We start from the raw sequence: 13,105 nt of genomic DNA, 5'->3' as shown, positions 1-13,105 counted from the left end.
TGAGTGAATGCAGGTACTAGGTAGAATGTTTGTTTATGGTCCGATTTGAAAAAAACTCGCCACCAATGTGTTCGTCTCATCGAGAGGAAGTAACACATTCAAAGAATCCAAGGTCAAGGTCATAGGTCAAGGTCAAGGTCACTTTAAACGAGAATATTCGGATTCAAATTCGAGTAATGATTTCGCTCAAAATTGGTATAAAGATAGTCCATGGCACGCTGAGTTCGAAACTGGTGACCTTTTTTCCTAGGTCATACTGTTTGACCTTGAGAGGTCAAAACCCTGCGTACCCTGTAGACATGGGCGTCGCCACCACTACGGGCACTACGGACAGTGTCCGTACAAGTTTTGGAAGGTCCGAAAACTTGTACGGAGTGTCCGAACAAGTTGAAACGACCGAAAAAGAGCTTTGCAAGTAAAATGACATAAATGCAGCAAAAGTGTTATTGATAATGCTAGATTTCCGGAAAAGTGCTCAAAAGGTTCCAATTTTTGACGAGGAAGACAGCGGTCTTAATCACGCTTTTCGATCTACCAGTGAATGACATGTTCTCTTTCAAACTGCATAGTATACACTGAAAACACTTTGGAAGAACGCTAAGAACGTACGGTTCTCCAGGGTATTAGTCGTTGGTCGCTCGGCGAGCGGGAGGGCAACCAGTTCCGCCCCTGTATCGCGTGACCCCTTGCTCCGCCCAGTTACGCACGAGCGTACTCCACGCCGCGTAGTAGCGTGGGGAGGGGAGGGTTAGAATGGTGGCATGTGTAGAGGCTAGAACCGGTTTCCACCGCCATGCCACCGCCCAGCGACATGGAGCGGGGTCAGTGACCAGGGCGCAGGGAAAGGTCAGAGGTCAGCTATAACGTAGAACTTTGTGTCTCCCTCCCCTCCGCGTGTAACGACCGCACGACAGCGGCCGGCCGCCGATCAGGCTTGACATGTCAAGGTCACCCGCAGTCAACGGGCTCAGAGGGTTGGTCGAGTGCGCGTCCGTGGCCGACGACAGTCTCGACCATGTGCTATGGTGCCGATAGACTAGCGTGGGTAATAAGTTTTTGTTCAGTGCATATGACTGCTGGGGTGTGTCATCTTGATATGATGCTTTGTAACATGTATGATACGCTTAAAACCTCGCTGGCAGTGGCCGAGAGGAGAGGGGGAGGGGGGGGGGGCTCCACATGTTTATTTTTGTTGATAGCTGCGAGAGCTGAAATTTGGCAAGCCTGACCTTTGATTCAAGCTGAATTTTTATGACAGCAGCTGTATTTTCACCCTCGCCCATATTGGTGTTTTGTCAGCGTCTATCGTAAAGGGGGGGGGAGGAGGGTCCGTTGGACCCCTTTGCCGTTCAGCCCCTAATCGAGCTAGAGCTTCGCGGAAAAAGAGCGTGTTGCCCGTGACGAGAGGAGGCCGATGATACCCAATTTTAAGGTCCTAGGTCATTGGTTGACAGGTCAATATAACTCAAAAGTCGGGGAATCGGGACCTGTTAGAGCTTCGTAAAGTGAAGCTGTTATAGGGTTTTGCGGGGTGCTGATCACGAAATTCAAGTTAGTTTTGATCACAGATGATATTTTTGTGCATTTAGGCCAGGTCAGGTCAGGTCACATGTTACGAGGGAACCAAAACTACTTAAATGTTCAAACGGTTTCTAAATGCGAAATCAACTCCGAAATCTACCCTAGAAACATGTAGAACTCGAAAGAGTGAACAAAGGTCATCAAAGGTCAGTGACCTGACTGACCTTCAGGTGACCTTGATACCCACTAGAATCCATGGGATCAACCTTTCACATGTTTGATAGCTTAAAGCCACAAAAAGACAATAAAACGCGCTCTACTCGAAATACGCCCAAACGCGATTCCGGCCAAACATGGTCTCGGAAAACAGGTCACAAGTCAAAGGTCTTTTGAGTCAGGGTCATGCAAATTATAGGGTAGGCGATATATTGATTAACTCGAGGGTACTGAAAGTTTCGTCGCAATCAGCCGCTTTTTGCGCGAGTTATTTGCGAAAAACTGAGGGTAGGAGGTCTGTTCGACACCCTCCTACAAGTGCGAAAGTTAAGGTCAGGCCGTTGACCAATGACATCAAAAGTGAACCTCTGTAAGGTCCCAAAATGTCGCGACGTCGCAGCACCTTTCGTGCCAGGGGACTTTTCAACGGGGAATGAAGCTTATATGATCTAGTACTATCTCCCAGAGGCCTCACAACTTGTATGCAGCTATCTCGTATTTTCTTAAGAGTCACCTGAAGTCAGGTCGGTCACGCGGGTCACGCAACACAAAATATGAAAACTGTTATTTTGGCGCCGGGAACCATCTAAAGCTGTCTCAAGCGCAGGAATTCGCGATTTTATACAATATTTGCAAGCCCCAGCATTCACTTTTCCATTCTTAAAGTTAGGCGACTTCATTGATGACGTCACTAAGGTCACAGGAGATTTCACCAAAAAGCCTTCCCGATCAAATTTAGCTAGCGAGTCGGGAAGCCACCAAAGGACCTACCGAATCGAAGAAGCGATATGACCTCCTTGAGCCAGCCTCGTGGCCTGAGTGGCTCTGCCCTGACATGACCTGAGGTAAACACCTTAAATTGACCTCAACAAAAACAAAGCGTATAGACGCGCTTGAGCATGCAAAACTCGATGGTGCAATTATCTTGGCTCTGTAACCACTTATGATGAAGTTGTTTACCAAAAACCGATCCCGCGACTTGGAGCACTTATACTGACCTCAGAGTTTATCGGTGGACTTGAGATATTCAACTCGGGTACCAGTTGCTGCATCTCATACGACGCATGCGCTCAGTTTTATCCGCAAGGCGCTAGCTCAATTAGGGGCAAAAAGACGGAGAGCGGTCGTAATCGCCCCCTTTCCCCCTCGGCCGGGGTAGGGTGAATAGGTCAAAAACGCCCCCCTTAAGCGCGAAACCTTCTGACACTCAACCCAACACAGATTACTTAAACCTTTGGGCACCATCATGTAGCTCATTCTTTTTACTACGTTTTGAGACCAAGAAAAGACACCTGCGTGAGGTATTTAACCCCCCAAAAAGGTTTTCGCATACCCTTGCAAAGGGCGTTTTGCCCCATACCCTGGGTAATACGCCCACACCCATGTGCAAAGCGCCCCCACCCCATCTATCAACAGAAAATGATGAACATGGCAGAACTTGACGTCATTCGGACGTCATTTGTGGTCAACCTATCATAGCCTTTGGAATAAATTTTTGTTGCAATGTGTAAAATGGATGCCCGGAGGAGTCCTGAAAGTTTGGTGACGATATCTGCAGTCGTTTAGGATATATCAGCAAAAAAGGACAGGGAGAGGCCTTTTCGGCCCCGACCTACAGGGCGCTACCCTGCACTCTCACCACCGTGCAAAACGCCCCCCTTTCAGAAAACTGGGGGCGTCTTGCCCCATGCATCGAGTAGGCGTCTTGCCCCATCCACTCCATTTCCGGTCAACAAAATATTGCCAAAAAACGCGCCACTAACGCCGCAGCATAATATATTCAACAGAATGACAATAAAACGCAGTTTTGAGTGATGTGCACAATAGCAAGTTTTGTGATATAAAGAGGGCATCAAAATATTAGGAATCTTCTGTAAAAACAACAAAAACAACACCCAAAACCAACATCAGCACCTACCCACGCTGCTCCTCAAGACTCAGAACCGGAAATAGAGACTTACGTAAACAAGCAGCTGACTGTTCTGAAAGACAGGATAAAACACCTATCCGTCGATAAGAAATACGATTTTTTTAGGGGAGGCGTTTAACCCAGGGGTGCGTTTTCCCCATAGTTACCCTATATGCAGAAAACCCAAAATTCCGTTGAGGGTTAAGCACTGAAGTGATATATTATGATGCGAGAAGGTATAGGTCAAAACAAGTATGCACACGAGCGGATGTGAATAAAACTGTGTTTGAGGTATGCCTTTTTATTATACATTCGATTTGCTTTAGTTATTGGTAAGAACAGATACAACCAAGAAGAGCGCCCCTGAAGAAAAAATGGCGCACCGGACGGGTGCGCTTTTAAGGTCTAAGGTCAGTCGGGGACCTCTAAGTTCGGATCAAGCGCTGCATGTTAGGGTTAAAAAAATGGGGGCAAAAAGCATCCCGATTTTGGCAGCATCGTCATGCTTTGTCACGACACTCATCCACTCCCTCGGCCGAGATATTAGCTCCTTTTTGTATGAGTTCTGGCATAATCCCGCACATTATGCTGCATGTTGTTTGCCATGAAAAAAGCATGTTCAGCTACGTTCTACGCAGTACGCACTAACCTAACCACCATCCCATCATCCACCACTAGCCACCATCCCGTTCTGTGATCCCTTCCACCCCACACGAATCAGCCGAGATACTAGTCAGTCGGGCTAGCGCCATCCTCCCCTCGCTTCCTGACTGCACAGCGCTAAAACCCAGAGCCGAGACTTCCCGAGCGCGACCTCTGACCCCACGCGGTCCGAAGGGTCGGCCGATGCCTAAGGGCGCGCCGCGCGCCGGACACCCGGATAGCCTCTGCCGAGTCTCCCTTCCATACACCGTTTACTACGCGCTCGATTCATTCATGATTTTGTGTTTCCGCGTCCCTCTCGCTAGGTGGCACCATGGATGTCATAGGCGATCCCAGGAAGATTGCGGCCAGAATACCCCAAACGGCAGAAAATGAGGTTTTTGGTGAATATCTCGGAAAGTATTTGGCATACAACGATGCAATTTCACAGTCTCGTGGTAAATGTGCATACACATAATTCGGGTTGATACTTATGCATTTGAACATTATATAGGACCAGATATTTCCGAAAAAGCAAAACCAACAAGACTTTTACTGGAGAACCGTACATGGGTATTTAGACCCCTGTGGGGTAAAATGTTATGCCACCGTTTTTCAGAACTCCCATGGTTCTTCACGTAGACGGCTTTGCATTCTCATCAAAAGAATCCACACGATTCTTCCCATGGTGTGTCAAAGGTGGAAATAGCCGGTGCGCCGTCTGGCAACCCGGCAGCCCGCCGCCATAGGGAAATTCATGCTTTTTGTCGCTTTTTCGCTCCCTATGAGTCACTTGATCTAATTAGAGCTTAACTAGGAACGAGGCGGGTCAGTTGGACGTATTCGGGAGCCGAATACGGTGTTTTGGAGCCAATACCTGGGAAACCCTACCCGCCTAATGTGAGTTTTTAAGAGTCTGCATGCCCAAATTAACGTTGAGCGCGGCCGTTTTCGGTCGGTTTTCCCCGACCTTGTGGCGAAATCGCCTTATTTATTCAACCAGGGTGGGCTAATTCGCTTAACTAGGAATGAGGCGTTGAAGAGAATTATTCAAGAAATAGAGCTGTGCAAAAATATTTTTTGTATTGTTAACCCGCGCCCAGATGGGGTCTGCCGAGCAACGCGGTCTGATGGGGGGGGGGGGCATTTTGCCCCCCCCCTCAGATCTCGAGAACCACGCAACATAGCGACAAGCGGTAAACGGTGTTGGATAGCCCCAGCGGGGAACTACCTTGTGACCCAATTTCATTGACCTCGGTCAAACCGATGACGTCACAGGTCAGGTCAAAGGTCGACTTTTCACCGTTTACAGGCATTTCAAGAAATGCGTTGTAAAATCGAGTAAAATGCATTTCATTGAAAATCATCGATGGAGAAATGTTCTTCAAACACATATTTTGCTATTTGAGGTCACTGATACCAGGTCAGGTCACAGAGGTCAGGTCACTGGGGGGGTCACAATATGAAAGTGTCGTGTGATACATGTTTTATGGTCCATTTTACATGACAAATGCGATTATGTGGGTCAGACAGACTTAAGGGCCAGCTTAGGTCACGTTTTGGTCAAGGTCAGGTCAAGGTCAGGTCAAGGTCAGGTCAAATTAGGTCAAATTTCAAAGTTGATATTTTTGCATAAAATGGGTATCGATTCGATGCAGCTTGTCACGGGGAGTCTAATTGTGGTCTTCGTTTTGCTCTACGAGTTCTAGAATTGCCAAAAATTGAGTTTGAAAATTTGACGTCATCATTTTTGAACACATTTTTCGCTATAACTTGGCCAAAAAACGAGGTATCGATCTGAAATTTGGTATGTAGATAGAAGACGGTAGGCACTATCACATATATTCCGTTTTTTTCGAAACTCAAAAAACTTTTTGGATTTTTTGGCGAATATATCCAAAAAATGCTTTTTTGATTTTTGGGGTCAAAACTCAAAAATTTTAAAAATTCGAGATAGCAGTTTTGTAGCCCTGTCAATTCTACACCTTTTATGTTTGGATCATTTTTCTTTATCTTCAAAGCTGTAGTCCTGACAGGTCTTCTCGCGAAGGTCTTTTTTCGGTCGAAAATGACAGAACATGACGTCACTCTGACGTCATTTGTGGCCAACCTATCATAGCTCTGGAAAAAATTTTGGTCACAATGTGTAAAATTGATGCCCGGAGGGGTCCTGAAAGTTTGGTGGCGATATCGCCAGCCGTTTAGGAGATATCGACCAAAAAGGACAGGGGGCCGTTTCGGCCCCCCCCCCTACGGGGCGCGGGTTTTAAGGTGCTCACCTCGGTTCAAGGTCAGGTCAGAGCCCCTCAGGTCACGGAGTTGGTTGAAGAAGGTCATATCACATATCATTCGATTCGGCAGATCTTCTCGAGTCCATTTGTGGCTTTCCCGACTCTCTAGCGTAATTTGATCAGGAGTTATTGACGAAAAACCCCTATGACTATAGTGACGTCATAAATGACGCAAGGTCAACAATGCAAAAGTAAAGCATTGAGCCTTGCAAGGAGTGTATAAAAACACGATTCCATGCGCTTCAGATAGTTTTAGATTATTCCCGGCGCCAAAATAACAGTTTCCATATCTCCCCATTGACTTATAATGGTGATTGGTGAAGTCACGTAAACGACCTGACCTCATGTGACCTAAGAAAAAAATCCGAGATATACAGGTTGTAAGACCTCTGGAGAATACTACGTCCTGTAAGGTGCATCTTCCTGTGAAAGTTCCTCTGGCACTGAGAGCGGTGCGAATTTGCGACCTCTGGGACCGTGCAGAGGTTCACTTATGACGTCATAGGTCAGTGACCTGACCTGACCTGAAAATGCAGTTGGTGTCACAAGATCTGGCTTGAAGCAAAGACTAGGTATGCCAAGTTTCAGCTCTCTATCGCCGGCGTGTCCCGAGTATCCGGCCCCGGGGCGGTCATCCCTCCCCCCCCGTCGGTAGTAAGTTGGCGCAGACCCCCGTCGGTGTGTTAACAGCTGTGCATAAACGGCGGTGCTCCGCGCCGCCGCTTTTGAGATATCTGCGAAAAACCGCAGGGGGGAGGGGATTCAAACACCCCCCCCCCCCGAAGTCAATTTCGGTGCCCCTAGGGTATCTAAGCCATATATCAAGAAATGCGTAAACCAAAAATGAGCCTGATCGGACTTGTTAGCCGGCAGCCAGAGCCCAAACTGTGAACAAGCCAAAATGTTGATAATTTTTACTTTGGCCTGACCTGTGTCGTCATCGGTGACCCTGAGGTCAATAAGATTAAGTTTCGTTTAACAGTTTTTCCATGGCTATCCGACGCCGTTTGAATTTTAATGATTGGTCCATCAGTTTCGGAAAAAGTTGGGGGGGGGGGGGGGTCTGTAGAGCTTCCCCCCCAGTCACTTGCGTTATGGAAAATACCCTAGTCATGCGCGGGTTAAAAAATACATTTTGTATATTTTCCAAATCAACACTTGAACAGTGAGCACCGTAAACCAGCCATTAACCCTCGCCCTGGCAGGGGGGGGGGGGTCGATGCGACCCCCCCCCCCCTAAGGTTTTTCGAAGATAGCGTAAAAACGGCGGCGCGCAGCGCCGCCAAATTTGGCACAGCCTATGGGGCAACCTTTTTACATATGACCTGAAAATTTCAGGTCCGGGTGACCTTGGGTCAGGTCACCAGGTCAGAAAAACCGGTACAAGGTCATGGTCAAATTTCAATTTTCTTTTTGCACCTGTCCAACTCACAGTTTTGGACTGATTTCCTTCAAACTTTCAGGATGTGCTAAGTTCACCGAGTTGTATAACATATAGTTCGGGTTTTTTGAGGTCACTGACCTGAGGTCAGTTAGAGGTCATTACGTCGTAATGTTAAGCCTATGGGAAAATACTAAATTCGGAAAATAATGGCGATATCCGCTTCTTTCTATCACTTTTGTCCTTTGAAACCACAGTACCTAGCAGCAGGTCACTTGGTGCTTCTTTGCTCGGAGTACTTATCCATGGGTCAGGTCAAATGAGGTCAACTGAGGTCAAATGACGTTTTTGCCAATAACTTGGCACATAATGACGCTAGAGCTTAAAAAATGGTATCATTGTGTTCCTGGTGATCAGCCGAATCGAATGATATGCGATATGATGCAATTTGGTTAACTAGAACTTAATTTATTAAGTTAAGTTTACTTAAAATTTAAGAAAAACTTTAAGTACACTTAAGCAAGCTAAAAAGTATATCATTCGACGCGCCTTGACGTGCTGAGTTCACTGGTGCTTTTCTTTTTGCTCTATCTTAATTAGATCAAAAGTTATAAGCGAAAAACTTTTGACCTGTTTTTAGCGAAATTTTTACATTTATACCCCCCAAACCCCCCCTAAATATTGACCTAGAGCAACCAAATTTGCACAGGGGCGAGAACTCATGGGGGCCCACCTACCTACCAAATTTGGTGTTTCTAGGTGCCATAGGAGCCAATCGCGAGGGGGGGGGGGTCGCATCGACCCCCCCCCCCCCTGCCAGGCCGTGTTATGAAAAATGCCCTGCCAGGGCGAGGGTTAAACACCTTTTGATTTTTAATTCCGGGTCTTAGAACGCCTTTTCCGAACCAACAAGAATATAAAATTTAACAGTTAAATAATGTTTACGCTAAGGTCCTAGTTATAATACTGACGTCTCACAGCACACAAAAATATGCTATATTTCTCAACAAGAATAAAATATATACCTAAGTTATCCCCACACACAAACCAGTTCCATTCAGGGGCACACAAAAAGGTCCGCGTTAGGTAGGTATAGGTACGTCATGACATCAAAAGGCTGATTAGAGAAACTTTCACCATTCTCTCAGTCGATAGCTGACTTTTGACAAAAAGATAGCTCACATGCTTTGACTTTTTTTAGACAGAGGACTTTTTGGATGGGGTCTAGGTCGTCCTTTTCAAATTCTCAGCTCACTGCAGAACATTAAAAATCAGAGACCTCTTGACAGAACCGTAACCGATCCTCTTCAGCACGGGTATCAACTCCTTCAGATCTCCAGAGCGCAGAGAAACTTGGACTCGTAGCTACAGTCATAGTCGCCCCACTCGCCAGTCGAAAACAGTTCATCCTTCTCCAGACCATTGACCATGACACAGTCGTTCCCAGGTCCGATGTCGTCGCCGTCTGGCTCGGAGTAGGAGAGTTTCAGCCAGTTGGTCGGCTCCGCCTCGTCACCGTTATCCCACAGCAGTTTTCCGTCCACAGTCGGTGTCGAGTGAAGACCGATCCAGAAGAAATAGGCATCTTTCAGAGGCACGTTGGCAGCCAGCTCCTCGTAGTTGGTGACCTTAGTCAGAGAGGCGGTGGCGACAAGGGAGGAGCAGAAATCATTTGCCTCGGTAAAGGTCATCCTCTGATCCTGAAGCATGTAGCAGGCGTTGTCGTAGAGAAACCAGTCGTGGGGGCACCCGGCACTCGAGTCGTCCTGGGAAGAAAAATTATATACATATAGTTGATTGAATGCGTGAGGTAGATAACGACTTCAGAAATAAATAAATACGCAGAAACATATCATGCATACTCACTTTTCACAAACTGAATTTTGCGCTTAATATGGCCGTTCTCACGACGGCGATTTGGTACAAATTTGGTGCACATTTGGTGCACATTTGGTTAAATTAGGTTCATAGTTATAATAGGTTTCCAGCTTAGAAAGCATTCGTTGATTATTTGAATGATATTTAGTTATCAAACATCAATTTTCATCAAACTAGCTTAATGAACTGAAAAAATGCGTCAAAAACAAAATTTCCAATTAAACTAGCGTAGTTACCAATAATGTCAAGCTGCCACTCCGCACAATAATTTGATTGCCCTGCTGGGGGGGGGGGTGGGGGTGTTTGAACACCCCCCTTGTGGTTTTTCGCAAATATCTGAAAAACGGCGGCGCGGAGCGCCGCCGTTTTTGGTACACCTTATCATACATCAATTCTACACATGTTGTGAAAATTTCAGACCAAGGTCATTCAAGGTCAGGTCACCAGGTCACTTGAAGTGACCTCACCTCATAAAAAGTTTCAATGTCTGTCATAGCTACACCGAGTGACCGATCGCTTTGAAACTTTCAGCGATTGCTAAGAGCATTAGCATGTACAAAATGTATATCTCAGAATTTTGATATCGATGACCTAAGGTCAGGTCAATTTTGCGACCTCCCCATTATAAGTCAATGGGAGAAAATTGAAATGCGCCTCTTTTAGACGAAAGACATTATAAACACTCCCAAATACCGAATTACAAGTGGTTTAGACACACAGAACATGAAAATGGTGTCCGTGACCCTTGTTTATGCCCTGAGGTCATCTTAGGTCACGAATGGTATCTAACAGTTTTTCGCAAATAACTTTTGATAGAGGCATGCTAGAGCGATGAAAACACCTTAGATGTGTTCAGCTCGACGATACGGATCGACTGATATGCAACATGACCCTTTCAGGTCAGGTCATGACCTTGACCTGAGGTCAAATTTTCAAGTTGACCTTTCAAGGTCAGGTTATAGTTCATTCGATGCGTCTTGACGAGAGGAACACGATGCCGGTAAAAGTAAGCTCGTACAAGGCTTGGGTCAAAAGTTATTGCAGAAAAACTATTTCCGAAAAAAATCGGCTATTTTTGCAGTTTTTGCCCCCTGCAGGCAAAACCGTTGACGTTAGGTCAAATCTGAGCGAATTACTCAGAAAGGGCGTTAATAGGGCTATCGAATGCGCTTTTCCGCGGCGCTGTAGCTCTATTGGTCCCGAGGTCACTGAAAAAAGTTTTTACCATCAATTTACTAAGTTACTAGCTTTGGTAAATTTTACCATCAGCCTACCATCATATTACTACCAGCCTACTATGGTGCTGAATACTATCCTGCCTTGACATGTTGATATTACCATGGTTACGTTTATCAGGGGTGGTTTTGTACCCCAGTTTACAAGGTGGTAACCACCTGAGGCTAGTAGATACCCTCGTAAGCTAATATTCCCTACCATAGTAAAATCAACCTTTCCACGGGCGGATCCAGCAGGTGAATTCGGCGATCAAGTCTCCTCCAATTCCATAGAGGTGTTTGCCAATTTTTGATATGTTGGAAGGAGCGTCATCCAAGGACTAGCTGAGACCCTGAGCAATTAATAGTTTTATGGACGAAAGGCCAGAAATTTCTTGCAACAGTTCCCTGGGTGTGCTTCTGCTGCTATGGTAAGGTATACCATGGCAACACCATGACAACACTACACCCTTACTAACAATCCACGTGCGTCTGACTCTGCTGCAGCGGCGCCGCCATGTCAGTTCCGGCCGCGCGCCGGCGTTGTGAAGGTGCTCCGTGGTTTTAAATATTTGAACGGTGATTGTGTGGGTGGTTAGCGTAGCTGACGGTGGAGGATACTCGGAAATAACAAGTAAGTCGTTGTATCTTCAGCATAATAATACTTATCTCACGAGTGCCATTTCCAGCAAAGATCGCAGCCTTTGTTTCGGTTCATGTTGTTGAATTTCCTTGAGACCCTGTTGGACCGGGTAGGGGGAGGGTGGTGGGGTGGGTATCATTGCGGGCATTTCCCAGCGTCGGAAATCAACGTGTTTTTTTATTTGTTAACCCACGCCTCACTGGGGTATGTGCTCTAACGCGCCCCACAGCACGTTACAGCACGTTACAGTGGGGGGGGGGGGGGGGGGGCTCCTAACTCCGAAACTACTGGGCCGATTGTCAAAATTCAAACGGCCCCTGGTAGCCCTGGAAATATTGTTGAGCGAAGCCTAATGTCATTGACCTCGAGGTCATCGATGACGTCACAGGTCAGGTCAAAGTAAAAATATCAGCGTCTTGGCACTCTGGGCGCCGGCCAACAAATCAGATCAGGCTCATTTTTTGTTTGCACACTCGTGAATATATGCGTAACATAACCTGAGGGTACCGAACTTGTACTTCGAATTTTTCAGGTCAAGGCCATCTCATCCCAGGTCACGAAAGCTTTACCTATATCGTGCATCGGTGACGTGAGACATGTTTTATGGTTCATGTAGGCCATATATATCGAAATCAGTGTTGTATGTGTCAGTTTAGGCCATTTTAGCTGAATATAGCTGAGGTCAGGTCAGGTCACTTTAGGTCAAAAATGGTCAAATTTTGAAGTTGACATTTTTTAAACAAAAAAGGTGTTTGTCAGATGAAGTTCACATATATTCAACGCATATGTGTTCAAACACATATAGACCCCGTTTCCATGGGCATCACTGATCCGGATCAGCAAACTTAAATCGTATTATATTTCTCGAACTCTTCGTTACATGATATAATTCCAAGTGGATTAGGCTTATATAATCAGTTAATCCCTTATTTTCATTTTCATATTGTCTAACTATACTGATTAGCTAATCCATTTTTACTGATCCGGATCAGTGATGCCCATGGAAACGTGGTATTCTGTTTTTTCATTCAGAAACGTATATGTAAAAAAATAAAAAATACAATTTCTGAGTTTTTATATTATAATTTCAAATATTCAACATTTCGAAAGTCCGAAATCAGTTTGGTAGCCCTGTAGAGTCCACCCATGCAAAAAAAGGATCTAGCTTAACCCTCAAGGCGGTGGGGGGGGGGGGGGCATTTTTTGCATCCATCTTTAGTTTTTTTTTTCGATATATCTCCAGAACCGCTGCGCCGATCTTCACCAAACTTTCAGTACCCTTTTGCACATTGTGACCAAATTTTTTTTCCAAAGGCTATGATAAGTTGGCCGCTAGTCGGAGTGACGTCATTTCTGCCATTGTCGACCAAAAAAAAGCTTCGCGGGAAGAGCTGTCAGGGTCTATAAATT

General features: G+C 45.9%; 1 long non-coding RNA gene across 1 annotated transcript; it reads right to left on the bottom strand.

Annotated features, from left to right (window-relative positions):
• Positions 1-7,700: 7,700 nt before the first annotated feature.
• On the bottom strand, positions 7,701-9,828 carry LOC122370625. Its single transcript, XR_006254588.1, has 2 exons — positions 8,822-9,828; positions 7,701-7,771 (listed from the first exon to the last, which is right to left on the bottom strand). It is a non-coding gene; the product is annotated as an uncharacterized LOC122370625 (long non-coding RNA).
• Positions 9,829-13,105: the final 3,277 nt, after the last annotated feature.

The sequence above is a fragment of the Amphibalanus amphitrite genome, unplaced genomic scaffold (assembly GCF_019059575.1).
Source record: "Amphibalanus amphitrite isolate SeventyFive unplaced genomic scaffold, NRLGWU_Aamphi_draft 001151F_arrow, whole genome shotgun sequence".
NCBI lineage: Eukaryota > Metazoa > Arthropoda > Thecostraca > Balanomorpha > Balanidae > Amphibalanus > Amphibalanus amphitrite.
The sequence above is the reverse complement of the archived record's forward strand: the minus strand, read 5'-3'. Positions and strand labels throughout refer to the sequence as shown.